Consider the following 19678-nt stretch of genomic DNA (forward strand, 5'->3'; position numbering starts at 1 on the left):
TTCTTTGCATTTAATTTTTGACAGTTTGATTAATATGTGTCTTGGCATGTTTCTCCGTGGATTTATCCTGTATGGGACTCTCTGTGCTTCCTGGGCTTGATTGACTATTTCCCATATTAGGGAAGTTTTCAACTCTAATCTCTTCACATATTTTGTCAGTCCCTTTCTTTTTCTCTTCTTCTTCTGGGACCCCTATAATTCGAATGTTGGTGCCTTTTATATTGTCCGAGAGTTCCCTGAGACTGTCCTCAATTCCTTTCATTCTGTTTTCTTTATTCTGCTCTGCAGTAGTTATTTCCACCCTTTTATCTTCCAGGTCACTTATCCGTTCTTCTGCCTCTGTTAATCTGCTCTTGATTCCTTCTAGAGAATTTTAAATTTCATTTATTGTGTGTTCATCATTGTTTGTTTGCTCTTTAATTCTTCTAGGTCCTTGTTAAACATTTCTTGTATTTTCTCCGTTTTATTTCCAAGATTTTGGATCATCTTTACTATCATTACTCTGAATTCCTTTTCAGGTAGACTGCCTATTTCCTCTTCATTTGTTTGGTCTGGTAGGTTTTTACCTTGCTCCTTCATCTGCTGTGTGTTTCTCTGTCTTTTCATTTTGCGTAACTTACTGTGTTTGGGTTCTCCTTTTCTCAGGCTGCATGTTCGTAGTTCCCGTTGTTTTTGGTCCTGCCCCTAGTGGCTGAGGTTAGTTCAGTGGGTTGTGTAGGCTTCCTGGTAGACTGGACTAGTACCTGTGTTCTGGTGGATGAGACTGGATCTTGTCTTTCTGGTGGGCAGGACCGCGTCTGGTGGTGTGTTTTGGGGTGTTTGTGACCTGATTATGATTTTAGGCACCCTCTGTGCCAATGGGTCGGTTTGTGTTCCTGTCTTGCTAGTTATTTGGCATAAGGTGTCCAGCGCTGTAAGTTGCTGGTCATTGAGTGGAGCTGGGTCTTAGCATTGAGATGGAGATCTGTGGGAGAGCTTACACTGTTTGATATTACGTGGAGCCAGGAGGTCTCTGGTGGACCAATGGTCTGAACTCGGTTCTCCCACCTCAGAGGCACAGCCCTGGTACCTGGCCGGAGCACAAAGACCCTGTGAGCCACACGGCTCAGAAGAAAAGGGAGAAAAAAGAAAGGAAGAAAAAAAATAAATGAAGAGAAATAAAGTTATTAAAATAAAAAATAAAAATAATTTAAAATATTAAAAATTAAAGGGCTTCCCTGGTGGCGCAGTGGTTGAGAGTCCGCCTGCCCATGCAGGGGATACGGGTTCGTGCCCCGGCCCGGGAAAATCCCACATTCTGCGGAGCGGATAGGCCCGTGAGCCATGGCCGCTGAGCCTGCGCGTCCGGAGCCGCAACGGGAAAGGCCAGAACAGTGAGAGGCCCACGTACTGCAAAAAAAAAAAAAAAAAAAAAAAAAAATTAAAAAAATTAGAAAGTAAAGAAAAAAGAAAGAAGAGAGCCACTAAACAAAAAACGAAATCCAGCAATGGTAACAAGTGCTAAGAACTATACTAAAAAAAAAAAGAACAACAAAAAACGTACAGACAGAATCCTGGGACAAATGGTAAAAGCAAAGCTATACAGACAAAAATCACACAAAGAAGCATACAATACGCTCAGAAAAAGAGAAAAATGAAAAAAAAATATATATGCATATATAAAGAAAAAAAGGAAGAGAGCAACCATCAATAAACAAATCTACCAATGATAATAAACTCTAAATACTAAACTAAGATAAACATAAATCCAGGAGCCAGTCAGTCACATACAGCAAACCCCAAGTCTACAGTTGCTCCCAAAGTCTATGCCTGAATTTTGGGGTGATTTGTTGTCTATTCAGGTATTCCACAGATGCAGGGTACATCAAGTTGACTGTGGAGATTTAATCCACTGCTCCTGAGGCTGCTGGGAGAAAGTTCCCTTTCTCTTGTTTGTTCTCACAGCTCCTGGGGTTCAGCTTTGGATTGGTCCTGCCTCTGCGTGTAGGTCCCCTGAGGTCATCTCTTCCCGTCCAGACAGGATGGGGTTAAAGCAGCAGCTTATTGGGCTGAGGCTAGCGAGGTGTACGGAACACGGGGCGAGCCTGCAGCGGCAGAAGCCAGAGTGATGTTGTAACAGCCCAAGGCATGCCGTGTGTTCTCCCAGGGAAGTTGTCCCTGGATCATGGGACCCTCGTAGTGGCAGGCTGCACAGGCTCCCGGGAGGGAAGGTGTGGATAGGGACCTATGCTTGCACAGAGCAGCCTTAGTATTTCATGCCCGTCTCTGGTGTCCGCGCTGATAGCCACGGCTCGCGCCTGTCTCTGGAGCTCATTTAGGCGGTGCTGTGAATCCCCTCTTGTCTCCCAGCCCGTAACAGTGGTCTCTTGCGTCTTCGGCAGGTCCAAACTTTTTCCCGGACTCCCTCCCTGCTAGCTGTGGTGCACTAGCCCTCTTCAGGCTGTGTTCACGCAGCCAACCCCAGTCCTCTCCCTGGGATCTGACCTCCGAAGCCTGAGCCTCACTTCCCAGGCCCCACCCATCCCGGCGGGTGAGCAGACAAGCCTCTCAGGCTGGTGAGTGCTGGGTCCGCACCGATCCTCTGTGCAGGAATCTCTTTACTTTACCCTCTGCACACCTGTTGCTGCGCTCTCCTTCGTGGCTCCGAAGCTTCCCCCCACCACCCCCTGTCTCCTCCAGTGAAGGGGCTTCCTAGTGTGTGGAAACCTTTCCTCCTTCACAGCTCCCTCCCACTGGTGCAGGTCCCGTCCCTATTCTTTTGTCTCTGTTTTTTCTTTTCTTTTGCCCTACCCAGGTACGTGGGGAGTTTCTTGCCTTTTGGGAAGTCTGAGGTCTTCTGCCAGTGTTCAGTAGATGTTCTGTAGGAGGTGTTCCACATGTAGATGTATTTCTGATGTATTTGTGGGGAGGAAGGTGATCTCCACGTCTTGCTCCTCTGCCATCTTGAAGGTCTCATCAACATAGTCTTTAAAAGATTTTAACTTGAATTCTCTCTTTCATGTTATGCTTAAAGATCATTGAAAATAACATGTTGAGTAAAATTCTGAAGGATATACAATTCATTCATTCTTGTTTAAAATTTTTTACCAAGATGAAATTTATGTACCATAAAATTCACCTTCATTTATTATTTAGATAGTATAACTATCAAAAAGTTGTGTATTTGGTCCACATAATTTTGGCCCATCAGAGATTTACTTTTTCCCAAATAACAGAATATTACTATGTCACTGGCTTGCAAGGAGAGTGAAAACCAACATTATGGAACCCCTTCATATGGCATTTTTGTAACTCTAGTCTATGCCATTACTCATATTAATACCTTTTAAAATCTCTTCTGTATGTTTACCTTCCTTTGTAGACTTTGAACTTTTCAAGTGAAGGGATTGTGTCATATTATTCTTAGAGTCTTAAGGAGCTAGGAGAGTGCCTGGTTTATGGTTTATGACTCAACAGTTTTGTTGCATGAAAGAATAAATATTTCTTGTTTTTGAGACTTTCAGAGGATATTCCATTATCTCATTCATTAATTTTATTGATAGTGCATACTGTTTAGAAATTTAGTTTATTTTTGTGGCTCTATATGCCCATTTCTTCTCCTGCTTTCACTTGTGATAGGCGATATTGCGTTATTCTTTGTGTTCAGAATCAAGGCAGTAGAGTGAAATGGGTTTGAAAAATGGGTATGAAGTAGTACCCACTTCATAGAATGGTTGTGAGGATTGAGCGATATAATGCACACAAAGCACTTAGCAGACTAATAATAAGCCCATAATAAGTGCTCAATAAAACAAATTTTATTGTAGTTGATATTTGATAGTTGGTTTTCCCTTCATCCTAAGTAAGGACATTTTCTTTGACCTAATCAAAGCCTAATTTTCCAGTAGTTCAACTGCTGTCGTTAATTTCAGTTAGCAGTAGGAATGTTTATAGACTAGTGAAAATGTGTATGGTAGATAAATAAGATCTACTAGGTTAAATTCTGCCTTTTATTATTAATTATGGAAATTCCTTTTGTAGCTTTGAACTTTTATTATGTTTACCTAGTTATTTGGCGTAGTGAAATAAATTCTCAACAAAAATGCTACTTCTAAAATCTAAGATGATTGATACCTTTAAAATGTTATATTTGTTGAAGAAGTGGTCAGAATTATTTTTATTTCAGGCTAAATTCATTTTGTGATTATGTGCAGAATTTCAGCAAATCTAATTTTATTTATAGACTTTTACAGCCCAGTGGTGCTAAATAAAGAGCGATTTGCGAGATTGTAGTTTCGATGCCCTGAATGTCATTAAGTCCCAAGAATAAATAGGGTTGACTTAGAAGTCAGAAGACCTGCATTCTTGTTCTGATTCCCTTGGTTATTAGTTTGTGACCTTGGGCAAGTCATTTAATGTCACTCAGTTTCACTATCTTCATCTTTTCCTGCCTTCTCTACCTCACAGAGTCATTATGAGGGTGAAGTGAGAAAATGTTAGGGAATGGTAAAAACTGTAAAAATATAAGATATTATTTTTTTTGTAAGGCAGTGTTCTGTGATGTTAATTTTTTAGATGAGATTAGAGCTCAGGCTGAAACAGTGAAAATGTGTTTACTATCTGAGTTTTTACTCCAAATAAATTTTAGAAATATTCAGGAAGTGTTTTTAATGATTTTTATAGTTCCCTTTGAAAGAAAATTTGCAAAGTCATCACATAATCGCTTGTCATTTGTATCCCCTCCCCATTGTTGACTTCCAGTTTGCATTTTAGCATTACGGTTCTATTAGTAGAAGGCCCAGCTTAAGTAAATGCCAAAGTCTGCAGTTAGGGTTGAGGAAACTCTGAAAACAGTTGAACATACCAGTGTTTATCCTTTCAGTTTGTGAGTCCAAGAGACTTTTATTTCCTCAGCCATGTTGATATTTATGTATATTAACATAATTTCTCCTGAATGGCCATGCCCTCCCTTGTTTTTTTCTTTCTTGATAAGGACCTGGAGTTTTTGGACAATAGGGAATGCTTTGCAGCCTGTGTCTGGAGCTGGTCATCTGGTTACCTTTCTTAGTGCTTAGAGTTCCACTGAGATCAATTAGAAGTGGAATGTTATGGACTAAAGTGTGCCTCTCCAAAATTTATGACATCCTAACCCCTAGTACCTTAGAAGTGACTGTATTTGGGCAATAGGGCCTTTACAGAGGTAATTAAGATTAAATGAGGTCACATTGGTGGGTCCTAATTCACTATGGTGTCCTTATAAGAAGAGGAAGAGACACCAGGGGTGCGTGTGCAGGGAGAAAAGACCATGTGAGGACACAGTGAAAAGGCAGCATCTACAAGCCAAGAGGAGAGGCCTCTGGAGAAGCCAAATATGCTCATACCTTGATCTTGGGCTTCCAGCCTCCAGAACTGTGAGAAAATACATATCTGTTGTTTAAGCTACTCAATCTCTGGTATTTTGTTGTGGCAGACTTGGCAAACTAATACATGGAGTCTCCCGGATCCCAGGTGCTGGAATTCCTTGCGTATATGTTGGCCACTGGGATTGTAAGAAACACCCTAAAAGGGTGCATAACCCACATGTAAATTCAGTTTCAATTTGAATTTGGTAGAGGGTCACAGATCCTACAGCTTGTAAGTTCATTCTCTAGAAGTGATGGCAAAGCTACTTTTAGCATGGAAAAGACAAAGAGGTCATTATTTTAGATAGTTTATTTAAAAGCTTACTTTTACATCTTTCATAGTTTGATATACTGTTCTACTTTGAAATTATGGAGGAATTAATGCAAATGACTTAAAACCTTTTTAGAGACATGCACAAGGTAAATTCTTTCTTGTATTTTTTTTGTTTGTTTTGAATCATTGCTTTCCCATATTAGTAAATCACACCAAGTGTTTTGATGTTAATATTAATGAAACAGTCTAACTTATGTATGAAATTTTGGAAAAAACCCTACCTCATCCACTAATGATTTTTAGTTGGCTTGATTTTGATTTTCAAATATTGAGTCCTATTCACATGTCTGTTCACTGAATTGGCCATTTTATAAATAAGATAACAATACTCCCTTTTCATGTACGGTGCTATACAATTTTAAAATGCTTGCACATGCATCATCTCATCCCATCCTCCCCAAAACCTACTTATGCTAGCATTATTCTCTTAATTTTCTAGGAAATGATTCCCAGAGAAATTAAGACACTTTTTCAGAGTCACACAGTGAATTAATGGATCTCATGTTTCCCAACTCCCCATTCAGAGCTCTTTTATTTTTCCTTAGGCCCAAGTAAACCAAGCCTCAAGGACTGAGAAATGCATTTGATGTGTATGTGAGCATATGTGTGCACATGTGCCTGTGTGTGCAGTGTGTGTGTGTGTGTGTTTTCCCTTAAGTTGTTTCTAGTTGTTTCTCCTTTTTCTCCTCTGGTTACTTTGAGCCAAGTATTTTATTGTGGTAGTGGTGATGTGTGTGCTTTCTTTCTTATTCTTTTTCATTTCTAGTGTATCGTGTGTGTGTGTACACAAAGGTGAATGTGCATACATGTATATATGTGTAGCAGTATCAAAGTACAGCTTGAAGCAGTGAAGAGATTAGTTCTTATCTGTAAGTTTGGATAGCAGGATGGGTGCAACTCCCGGCTGAAAAAAATATTTTAAGGTATCTACAGCTGTTACTTCTTATTTCAGTAGGTAATAGAATCTGTTTAAAATAGTTAAAGGGTACGACTCAAAGTCTGTTTCTCTGCAAAAACATCACCTGTAATCTTTAGCTTCCTAAGGTAGACAATAGTTAAAGAAGGTTATATGTTAGTGTTCAGATAACGATTAAGCTAGCTCTTTGTTCCCCAGGCCTGATACTGAATCCCTCTTTGACGTTTCCTAGCAACTGACTCATGTGGAGGATGCAGAAGGAAAACCATCAGGGACTTGCTATGCATTTCTCAAACAGTATCTGAGAAATGGTACCGAGATTACATTGTTTTTCTTCATGGTTCCTACTAAAAGCATGCCTCTTAACATTTATTAGCTTCTAAAAAGGATAGTCATAGAAGATGAGCATGAAAAATTGAGTAGTGATGATAAAAAACTTTCAAATTATTGGAAGGTTTCATCAGTAGTAATATGTTTTAAATAGTCATTGCTATTTATGTAATCTTGAATTGATGGTTACTGGATAAGGAGATGAAATCAATTCTGTTTTATACTTGAAAATTAAAATATTGTTATAAAGATATTCCTCTTAGATGCATAATTACTTGTTCATATTTATAAAATAAGATGTATCTTCAGTTTTTTCCTTAAAAGAAAGGAGGACAATGTACTGTAAATATACATATATGCATGTATATGTAACTGTTGTACACACATCTGTGAATTTTAAACCTTTAGGTTGGCAATTTGAAAAATGCTTTGTGAGCTAAATGATAAATTTCATTATGTTTAAGCTAAGATACCACCAACTGAGCCCCAATTTCTATTTATGAGAAATTGATAGTAATTTGATATTCTCAGCTTTAGCACATGTTTAAAATGGAAACTATGATTTTGTACTTTATATATTTTTATGGTCATTTAATCTTATCGCTTAATTTTGGTGGTCTAAAATGTAAAATATAATGATATTAACCTGTTAATAATAATAAGACATATCTGTTAGAAAATATTGGCTTTCAGGTGACAAGAATCTGAAATGATGTCTCTTCCTTTTTTAACTATCACTCTGCCATTTGCTGTAATTGACCCTAGCTAGAAAAGGAGATAAAAAGAAGAGTGATGGGTAAAGATGGGAAAAGAGAGCAAGAGGAAAATGGAAGCAAAGCTGAAGCATGAGTAAAAAAAAAAAAAGGCTACAACCAATGAGTGGAGGGGTGGTGGAATTTACATCTTTCTCCCTACTGCCTCTATAAGATATTATTCTATTATTCTCCTGCCCAGTATTGAGTTTGCTAACCAGCTAGCCCCTACTAGGGGCAACTGGTGTTATCTATGACATATTCAGATTGAAAAAAGTTAAGGGTAGAAAGCATAATCACCTGGGTCCTTAAGTGTGAGCTGAGCACCATTTTCCTCATGTGTGAAATGAAGGCTTGGATTAGTTCAAGTCTTTCCCAAAAGCTACACGGTGGACCTGTGTTGATCCATAGAGAGGTTTTCCTTGATTTGCAGCCAACTTAGAAAACTAAGCATTTTACATCGGGTTCATTATATAGTCTTAACTTCAAAGATTTCCAACATAAAAATATTTTATTTTTCTTTGCTCATTGAGCCCAGCTGTGTTTTTTAGAACTGCCTTTTCTCATAGGTAAGCAGAATTCTCAAATTCTGTTCCCCATTTTTTATGTCCATTTGATTTAAAACTTCAATTTCATATCTGAATTAAAGTCTTGCCCTTCGTCTAAGATGAGCTCAAAGTGTCACTGTTGTTCTGCCACATCACAGTTGTTCAGGCTACTCCATTTGACTCTCCTGCTCTCCCCTCTCCTACTTCCCACCTTCTACTTCTGCCATTACTCTCCAAATCTCCCTCCTTCTCAAATACACACAGGAGGCAGATCAGCAAGGATACCTCATAAACACATGTCCAGCTAGGCAGTGAGATGCTGGACTCCCCCATTCCTGCAGGCACCTCCTATCTTTATGGATGATTTTCTTGATCCCTTATCTGTTGGCTTAGGAGACAAGGAACAACCCATCTCTTCTCACAAGGGAGCCCTTTTCAGAATATAGGTTACTTAATTGCCATTGATCTACCACAGCTTTCGAAACTATTCACGTATCAATTCGGGCAATTAAAAAATGTCCTGCTCACCATGCTATTATTTTTTCATGTGTCTTGGTATAAGGTTGCCTAAGGGTCTTTCTTTGGAAGTACTTCACCTTATGCTAAGATCATATTCTTTCTACTTTTAAAATTCTTTTCTGTATGAAATGGTGATAGAAGATTGTAATTGGTTCTTTTATTTGTTTTTGATGGAAAAATTAAAATCTGCCAGCCCCTTCTACCTCACACATCCTGGTTGGTAAGCCCAAATATTCTCTAGGCATTCTTTTTCCCCTTTTTTCACTTTGATTACACTTAAGGTCTGAATAAGGTGCACCCACTATTACCCTGAAGGCAATTTAAAAAGAGAGAAACAGCAGTTATGGCAGGTTTTACAGCTTTCTCCAGATCACTGATCATCAGTGAGCTTTCCAGGTATCTGGCTTGTCTGGCTGGTGTGGGGAGAGGAGAGGCTGAGGGAAGGTCCTTAAAGTGGGTGGGGAAGGAAGTGGTGAAGTGCTTTTTGTTCACCAAGTCAATTAGGGAGCTGCCCACAGCCTGAGGAGACCTGAACCAGGAAAGAAAGATAACGGTTCCCGGGCAGCTGTCTGAACCAATACAGAAGGCACTGTATTGTTGATCACTACCTGCAATGATTGACAGGGAATTAGCAGGCCTTGGGGTTCCTTCATCAACCAGTGAAACATTATTTCACATGTGTAATAAACACAAAAACGTCTTTTGAATGATGCTAATAGCCGTTCATGAAATGTATAACTAAATGAATGCATAAATAAATGAATGAGTGAATTTTGATTGTGGGCAGCAGAAGATGAGGTGGAGGGAGGGAGAAATGGATGCTGCAGTGATGGAAAAAATAGAGATTTAGGCCTTGATGCTTAGGTTTTTAAATTTAATACACTTGAGACTAATTTGAGTGTGTGTGGGGGAGTTTAGAGATTTAAGAAGCAATAATATTTTGGCTTTTGCTAAAGGTTTTATTATAGAGACAATTGGCATTGCTTAAAGTTTTTAAACTGTGATCATGTTATATAATGCATACATTAAGTATGGGTAGTAATACATTGAAGTGTCCCAAGCACAGCTGCCACGAGAGGACAACAGAAGGCCCCAAGTGTCACCTCTGTGAGGCAGACACCTATGTGCTGCCCTGAAACCAGGGTTGCAAGAATCCCTTTGCCTTCTTTGGCCCTGTTTCTCTAAGCACTATATCATCAGAGCAACATTTTCCCAGACTTTATGCTTCTCTAATATGTGCTGAGATACTATTCCCAGAGGTGGTAAAGCCAGAAATGCAAGTGTGGACACAATTCTACTTGTACTTTGGATGATGTCGTTAAGGAGAAGACCTCTTACTCAGGAGAAAATGTACTGCTAAAATACGTGCTGGAAGTTAGTCTTAACTCCCTGTGTGAAACATTCATTTATTTATTACTTGAATTTTATTTATTTATTCATTGAGCATTTATTGATTGCTCTGTGTGGTTGACACCTATTAGACCCTAGGGATACTGTGGGAAAGATAGACAAGTCCCTACTCTGTTTGAAGGAATTCACTTTCTAATGAGAAGGTAAGAAATAAGCAAGAAAATACGTAAATATGTGTAAGGCAATTTCAGATAGTAAAATGAGGTAATATTTGAGAAATATGATTTCAGAGTACATGGCCATAGGTATCAGTAGAATAGATTTTCCACAGAACTCTGAAGTGCTACATATTGAATACTTTTTTCTTCTCCTTGGTTTCCTTTTTTATTATTTATTTTATTTACTTACTTTTAGCTGCATTGGGTCTTTGTTGCTGTGTGCAGGCTTTCTCTAGTTGTGGTGAGCGAGGGCTATTCTTAGTTGCGGCGCGCAGGCTTCTCATTGCAGTGGCTTCTCTTGTTGCGGAGCGTGGGCTCTAGGCACATAGGCTTCAGTAATTGTGGCACGTGGGTTCAGTAGTTGTGGCTTGCGGGCTCTAGAGTGCAGGCTCAGCAGATGCGGTGCATGGGCTTAGTTGCTCTGCGTCATGTGGGATCTTCCTGGACCAGGGCTAGAACCCATGTCCCGTGCATTGGCCGGCAGATTCTTAACGACTGCGCCAACAGGGAAGTCCTGGTTTCCTTTTGTAGAATCAGAGCTATAGTCCTATCATATAGGGAAAATTCTAGCAGAATAAAATTGAAATCTTACAGCAAAAAAAAAAAAAAAAAAGTCGAGGCAATAATAAACAGATTATTGGGAGTACATTTATATTATTCAGGAGCTTAATATATTTTATAGTAATTTCTTATCTGTAAAATTTCATGAGAACTGTGGTAATTTTCTTATTGCTAATCTGTACCCTGATTCTTTTCTGGATCATGGGGATTAATTTCTTTCCTGGGTTTTTTCTCAGTTGAAAAGTTGATAGTCTTTCCTACAATATATTCTTCTGCTTCAAGATTTTGTGGAAAATGTTGCGCATATGACAATGATATTTTTAGCCCTTTCCATATCAGACAAGCTTGAATCTTTCAAGACTTAGTTCCAGTGTCATCTGTTTTGTGTAAATCTGTCCCTGATACTCCCCATAAACAACTGGAGCAAAGTATCCGACTTTGATTATTCATTCATTCAGAAAATATTTTTTGAATGCCTATTACATACCAGGTACTGTTCTGGACACTGATGATTTAGCAGTGAACAAAAGGAAACCTTCTTAAAGTTTTCTTTCTAGTGGGGAGAGGTGACCAGTGAACACATATGAATAACAAGTGTTAATAAAGAGCAATGGTGATAAAAATTAATGAGCAGATGAAGGATGGTAGATGACAGTGGGGCAAAGTGGTTGCACTTTTTTAATAGGCTGTTCCAGGAAGGTCAGAAAGGTGGCATGTGTTCCAAAGGCTAAAATAAGTTAGGAGAGTGAGCCATGCAGATATCTGGGCCAGCATGGCTAAAGCACAGTGACCTGGAAAGTTTTAGGAGGTAAGCTCAGAAAGAAGAGCAGATTATGTAGGGACTAAAAGGATTTAGGCTTTTTTCTGAGTGAGAAGGGAAGCCACTGGAGGGTTATGAGCAGAGAACTAATGCAACTGACTTGGGTTTAGAAAGGTTCATCTGGCTCCTGTGCTCAGAATAGACAGTGGAGAGACAATGGTGAGACAATGGTTGAATCAGGTCCCTTGAATTGAAGGCCACTGGAATCACCCAGAAACAAGAGGTCTAGGCCTAGGTGACTGCTGGGGGTGGGGTGAGGGGTGAGAAGTGGTGGAGTGTAGAGTTTACAGTATTTGCTGATGCACCGGAAATGGGTTATAAGAGAAGAAGAGGAATTAAGATGACCTGACGTTTTTTGGCTTGAGCATTTTAAAAGATAGGGCAGCCATTCATTGAGAGAGACAGTGAAAGCAGCAGGTTGTTATTATTATTATTTGGGGGAGGGGAATTAGGAGTTTGTATTCAACACACTTAGTTTGAGATGCCTTTAGTCATCCAAAGAAGAAATTCAGCAGACAGCTAGATGAGTAAATTTTTGGTTAAGGAGGCAGGGTGAATTTGGTGATGTGAATTTGGGAATCATTGGTGTATAGATGGTATCTGAGACCATGATCTTTATACATGTCTCAGTTATAGCACTTACTTCATTATTTTGTCATTGTTTGTTGCATGTCTGTCTGTTTAGGTTAAGATCCTTGAGGGCAGAGACTGCATCTTTTTGACATTTAAATATTTTGTTCATGCAAGTCTGATGTGGCAACTTTAATCAAGACCAGTGCCTTAGAAGCCCTGAAGGAAATAAACTTCATGTAAACCCAGACCTGCAACCTGTTGGCAAGCACCATATATATGCCTAAGATTTATGGTCTTTGAAATTGGTCAGCTTGATCAGTGTGACCTAAAGTGAGGCACATAAACTGGTGCCTGTCTTTAATTCACCACCCCCTTTTTTAATCTACTATGGGTTAAATACAGAAATCGAGAATAAGCATTTAGAAGCTTTTATAGCTTTGGACAGAGTAATTTTATGTCTATTGAATCTAATGAAAATTGCTTGTATTTTGTGTGTCTTTTTAAAATCTCATTTTCCTAGTAATTCATTTTTTTGTATTTAACAAAATATCAGTCTGCAGCAAATTGAAAAATTTTTTAAATTTTGTCCATCGCAGATAGTTTGAGAAGTGCTATACTGGTTCATTATATCAGAAGACACTTCATTAATTGAAGACTCAGCTAAATCAGTAATTCTCACTGAAATTGGTTGAAAATATAGCCAACAAGCATGGTTAGTATCTCTAGAGGATAAGTGTACATTGAAAAAATTCTTTATATTCATGAGATGACATTGATGGGGGGAGTTATGATACGGTAGCATGAAAAGTGGTAAAAGAACCACTCTACTACAAGGAAACTAAAAAACTGAGGGATTTGTTTAATTTTTGGTTGGTCAAGCTGCCTATGATCCTAAGTCTGACATTTTGGTGGATGGATTATAAAAGTATAGGACCACTGCTGGGTTTTGTAAACATTTCCTTTTAGCACCCAAACTTTAGATGTTTCTTCACATGTCACTGTGTTGTTTTATGGTTTCCTAAAAGTAATCTTCTGGTCTACAACTCATCTGTGCATCAAATACTTAACCTTGTTTCTTAGCTTCTGGAGCATTTTTACACCTTTCGTTTATCTTTTTGACACTTCAAAAGGAAATTATCAAAAGACACACTGTGAATTAATAATCATTTTGGTCAGTTCTTTAATACTTTCCTTAACCATTTTTACCTCCTATGAATAATTTTATTTCATTTTTATTAACAAGCAATGGTAATTTGCCTCGGAGAATGCAATTAATAGCTAACCTGGTAATTTCAGAAAAAGGAAATAAGCAACTGTGAGGAATAAAAGTAAAGGGAAGCTATGGGAATTTTATCAAGCCATCTGATAATAAGCAACAAACAGCAGGATGAGCAGTGTACACAATAAAGCACCAGGAAGAGAAACAAGACCATAATAAGAGTAGTTTCTTCTAGACTATGACTCTGGAGATTGTCTCCCCTGTTTTTCATTTTTTGGAACTTTCCAGATTATCAACATTAACTGTATATTATTATTATTATAAAAATTGTTTCCATATAGTCCTCCCTCAAACATATAAGTAAACTAACTACAGGTTGAAGAAGCAAGTTGGTGGATTTGGTATTCTAGTTTCGATGTTCTTGCTTTTGAAGAGCTTAAAAATTGTCAGACTTCTTTGTGATTTCACCAGCGACATCCTATAGAATGCTCCTTCCATCTTTGCAAAGATATGTGACAGCAAATCTCTGGCAGTTAATGAGCACGTGAAAAGCTATTTGTCTAAGAGCTGTTTGCTTTGCTACTTTCAAAGCCATAAAGATGTTAACAAACATCTTTCAATCCCTATAGAATACTCTCAATTTTTAGTCAACAAGAGGACATCAGCCACTTGAAAAATTAACTGAAAGAAACTGTTGGCTACTTTTTATGAAACATTATTAAAGAAGTAAATGGTTTGATTTTAAAATAATCACTTTAAAAATAATAAATGGGATTATTTACTGGTTGTTAATAATCCAGAAATTTCTGCATTAAACCTTTATAATCAGTGGCAGTAATGGTTTTCTAATAATTTACTTTCTTTATATATAGTATAACATATTGATTCATAGTTTCTGTACCAGAAATTTACATTTAAATTGGATAGAAACAAAAATTAGATCAAAAAATTATTCCTATATCCTTTTTCATTAAACCCCTTATTTATAAAATATTACATTTATTACTGCTTTATTATACTATTTTGTGAACAGTTTATTAAAGAGAGAGTGTGACTCTAAAAGTAAAAATTTCTTAATCAACCAAGAAGAATTTACCTATTCTCTCATTTTGAGGGAGGACTATATTTTAGTGATACAGCCATCTGTTGCTCAGATGACTTCTACTTTTATTACAGTTACCTTGAGAGCCAGTTCTTGAGTCACAAACCAATATTTCATTCACTCACTCAACAAAAAATTTACTGTATTCTTACTCTTGTATCAGTTCTCTCTAGATGCCAGATACCCTGTGGTGACAAAATCACATGGTTACTGAGCTCAAAAGCTTATAATGTAGTAGCAGAGACAATATTAATAAAAACACATAGTAAATACTTTTAAAAGTAGTAATAAGAACTATAAAGAAAACAAACATGTGCTTATGAAAGATAATTTAGATAGAAGAGGGGTGGGTATTTAAAGCAGGTGAAGAATACACAATAGCTTGGCATAGCTTGTTAATTTATTGGCACCTCTTTTTCATCTCAAATGCTTTTACTCAACTAAACAAGCCATCTTATCAATAAGGCTTGCCTTTGGATGACTCCACTCTCAAAAGCCAAATTCTTTTGCAAAGGATGAAACTTTGTGACCACTGAGGATATTCATAGTGTGCCACTGGTGCTGAAGATGATTCTAAAAGATTTTCAGAAATACTTTGATCTGTAACATCATCACTGAAATGATTATAATTTCCTTCCCAAGGTGACTTTGAAGGAAACAGATTTTGAAGTTCTGATGTGTTTCTTCAAAAATGAGCCACATTACTTCATAACCATTTTTTTTTACTTGAAAGCAAATATTTATTAACTTTTTTTGAAAAATTCCTAACGATTCAACATGTAAGAAAAAAAAAAGGCCAGCACTATTGCAGAACAAGTCAAGAAAAGTAAGCCTGAAATGGTCTACATATAACAGAAAACTTTCTTCTGGGCTGCTATAGATGCTCTGTACTGTATACATCATTCATCTTGGTCTGCAAGCCCCATTTCTACTAATGACATATGAAATGCTTCTTCCATAACCATTTTTAATGTAATAAGAATAGTAAAAGGCTGTACTTCATTTTAGAGAGGGCCCCTTTTTCTTCTAGGGAAAGTGAAGATTGAGACAAAACAATCTCTGTAATCATGAATGAAGTTCTGTTTGCCTCAGTTGCTTGTTCAATGTCTGAAAGAAATTAGAGAAACAGTTTGATATGTGGAAAGATTAGGGACTTTTTGGGACTTTGAAGTCAGATAGGCATTGACCTTAGCATTTACTAGTTCCTTGATCTTTAAAAAGTTACTTTGCCTCTCTGAGCCTTTGTTTTCTAATCTGCCAAATGAGATTAATATTACAAATCTCTTAGGTAGCAGTGCAGATTAATTTGCATAGAGCTTGAATCTAGTAGGAATTAAATAAATATTAGTCCGTGCCAACCTTCCCCTCTCTAATCCCTTCAGCCCCCAGTTTTACCATAGGCATCAAACCTAATGAAATCCAGTCATTAGCTTAAAATATATTCGTTGTTTTCATGCTTTCCTTTCTGATTTTTTAAAATTTAATTTTTAGTAAAACATGTTAGTATATTACATGAGATAGCAATAGTAGGATTAGGGGTAGAGAAAGACCACAGACTAAAGTTTTTCTAGAAGTAGATTTTATTCTTCATCTAATGATAAGGCTAGAAAGCTTCAAGAGATGTAACTGTCTAGAAAAATGGGAGTTTGGGCTTTGGTAGATGGAAAATATACAATGAAAAGTTCTTATATAAAATATTTGATAAGGTAAGTCAGTTTGGTCCTTCACGCTCAAATGATATATTTCTGATTTAAAGTTAAAACACTGTTATACATAGGAAACACCATAAATTACATTTATGAAAGTTAATGATTGTAACTTGAAATGAATCATGGAACTAATAAATAATCACTTTAAAAATAATAAATGGGATTACATATTATATACGTGTTCATGTATAGTCTACTTCAGCTAGAATAGCTCTCTTCTTTTCTCAACTCTCAGGTCATTCATTCACCTTTGATAGCTCTTACCTTAGCCTACTGTGATCAGTGCCATCTGCAGTGTAAGTTTCTTGAGGATAAGGAACATGTCCAGTTTATCTTTGAGCCTAGCAGTTATTACAGTCCTGATGATGATGATAAATTGCATTTGATGGTAACTAGAAAGAACTTACTTTGGTGTGATCATAATGGGTTACCTGAGAGTATTTTTTAAGGGAGCAGCTATTTCAAGGTCTGTTTTCAGCCCTATTAGAAGACAAGATGCACTCCTGAGCAAGGCTGACACCTATGACAGTTGTGTGATTTCACATTTCTGAATGGTGTCCTTGTTCTGATGATGCATGAGTTGTTATATTTGGATACTTAGAAGGGAGCACTTCTAGTCTGCTATTAGTACATATAATTATTTAGAATGTTCAAATTTAAGAACATGGTTTGATCTTTATTTATGACTCAGGATTTATAAGAAATATGCTTTGTTGAATATTTATATACTTTGACTCTTTAGAGTTGCTGTATGCATTTGTGATGCATGTTAATAGAAAATGAAATAAAAACAGTTGTGTTTGAAGAGCTACATCTGTTCTGTGCATGGGTTGTTTGAAGTTTGGAAAGCTATTCTGATCAAATAAGTAAATCTTCAGACAGGTGGGTTACTTGAATACTTATAACTTATTTTCAGATTCCTGTTGGGAAATCTTATATTTGACTGCAATTTCTAAACTGTTTTATCTTCCAAGGATAAGCAGGGAATGGGAAGCTTCAATTAAAATTAATGGAATCTATCATGGAGAAATTTAGAAAAATTTCACTACCTTTCAGTGGCACAAATATAGTAAAAATATAGGCATTGTCCAAGTAGTCACTTGAATAAAGCTTATTACATGGACTTATTTTTGTATGGAAATTCAAAATGCAGATAGGATGTGTGTAGTTAAAATTGCTGTATTGGTTTAATATTAGGAAGTACAAACCTTTCTCGGTCCCCCCCCTTGGGGCATTATCTTCTTCCTATTCCATAGCAAATTAACAAAGTGTAAGCCAGGTGGAGGGGATAATTTTTTTCCTCTACCTTAATTTTTAACACTTACTGTTTAACAGAAAGTATATAGTTTGCCTACATGAAATGTGCTCTCCAAATCTGTCTGTTAAATGTCTGTCTAAACTGGAGGCATGGGTAAAAAGGATCTCCATGGTGAGCAGCAGTTCAGCCCTTTCCAGGCATAGCAAATGTATTTGGTTATGTGATATGAAAGAAAACCTTGGAGAGAAAGAATGCATGCTTTTTGATGCTACTATGAAATTTACAATTTCTGAATAGCAAAGTAAAATTGAGCTATAATTCGGTTATAACACATAAAAGTGCTTGAACACAAAACATTTGATTAATTTGACATTTAAGAAATGTTGACAACAGAAATGAATTTTGCTTCTAAGTTTTCTGTGAAAAATTATGTAAAAGTTTACAAAGAAAATTTATAGTGTAATTTATCAGAATTCATAATGTGAAACTTCTCAGATAGTTTAAAGGCAATGGTTTTCAGTGATGTTCATCATTGTTCCATGCCATTTTTCTAAAATTGCACAAATTGCTATATAATATGGTACTTTAATAAGTTTGAACGTATCTTGTAAAATAATTTTGTAGCATTTACACTTAGATTCTCATTGAAGAAGTGCTTCAAAAATACTGGAAGATAATGCAGGGGCTAAAAACTTTTGGAAATAATGTGAAGCTTTTGAAAATGCAGTCTAGTGCATACAAGTGTCAGAACTCAGGACAGGGGGCTAGTAGCTGATGACTGCATACCTTGTCCAGGAAGTGTGCGTACATCATCTTGATTTGTGTCATCATCACCCTGCTCTATAGATGAGGACACTGATTATATCAGCACAGTAAGAACATGAGTTGGGGTCAGATATGGCCTGAGTCCTCTCTGTGCCATTCATAACTATGCAGGAGGCCTTGGGCAATTTGTTGAACTGGGGTTGTAGGAGAACATATTGATTAAGAGGAGGAGCTTTGGAATCAGATCCTCAACTAAATTCTGGGTATACCAGTTAGCATTTCTGTGATTCATGAAACAGGAATGATAACACTTGCCTCATATATTTGTTGTTATAACTAAATGATGTGTATGAGAAAGTTAACATAGTTTGTGGAGTATAGTAAGTGCTGAATAAATGATGTCACAAGGATAATGATGCTGGTGGGGGTGGGGTAGTAGAGCAGAGCTCACACAGAAACTCAGGCATATCTGTAATTCCAGAATACATGCTTTTTCCACTGACTCTGATACTGGAAAGATCGGACAGAGTGGTATGGAAATATGCCTTGAATCAAAAGCAGTTGTAGTTTTTGAAGCAAAAGAATTCTCTCAACAAATATGCAAGGCATGGACTGTTTGGGGGATAGGCATTAGAGTCGAGGACTCCACCCACATAGAAACTTGTTTGGGGAGGGAGATAAACAGTACACTAGAAAACAAATATATTGTGCTATGGAGAAAAAAGCAGCCTAAGTGTATACATTTTATTGACAAGTGTGAGGGAGAGATTCCTCTAGTTGCTTAAGCAGCTGGGTGAATGGAGGTTTTATTTCGTGGAAAGGGGAATGCTAAAGAAGTAAATTGCTAGGGAATCGAGAGTACTGTTTTGGCTAGTATCATGTGAGGTGATGATTACATATTCAAATGCAGATGTGGGGTAAAAAGTTGAATGTGTAAGTTTGGAGCTCAGAGGTGAGGTTGGCATGGCAATGTTAATTTGGGAGTCATGGGATTGGAGGAGATCCATGGAGAATGCATACATGGAGAGAAAAGAAAGGATCTGGGCCTTAGGGCATCCCAAAATGTGGATCCAGCAGAGGACACTGAGCAGAGGCATCCAGTGATGGAGGAGTAAATCTAGGAGAAAGTAGCTTCTGGAAGTTAGTGATGGAAGTGTTTCAGGAAGGAAGGAAAAACAGCTGTTTTCTATGTTGCTCATAGCTTAGGTTTGATCATTGAATATGCAAAGTGGAGGTAGCTGGAGACCTTGACAAGAACAATTTCAGTGGATTGGTGGGCATGAAAGCCTGGTGAGAATGGGGTTGAGAAGAGAGCAGGAGGTA

At 37.4% G+C, this 19678-nt stretch overlaps 1 protein-coding gene and 1 pseudogene across 1 annotated transcript in view; one reads left to right on the plus strand and one right to left on the minus strand.

The window, feature by feature from the left end:
- SLC2A13 (solute carrier family 2 member 13) overlaps positions 1-19678 on the plus strand; it is a 473922-nt gene that overhangs the window by 165837 nt on the left and 288407 nt on the right. The gene's annotated exons all lie outside the window — the stretch shown is intronic.
- LOC102995775 (40S ribosomal protein S3a-like) overlaps positions 1-19678 on the minus strand; it is a 59782-nt pseudogene that overhangs the window by 15159 nt on the left and 24945 nt on the right.

This window comes from Physeter macrocephalus, chromosome 6, assembly GCF_002837175.3.
Source record: "Physeter macrocephalus isolate SW-GA chromosome 6, ASM283717v5, whole genome shotgun sequence".
In the NCBI taxonomy this organism is placed as follows: Eukaryota; Metazoa; Chordata; class Mammalia; order Artiodactyla; family Physeteridae; genus Physeter; species Physeter macrocephalus.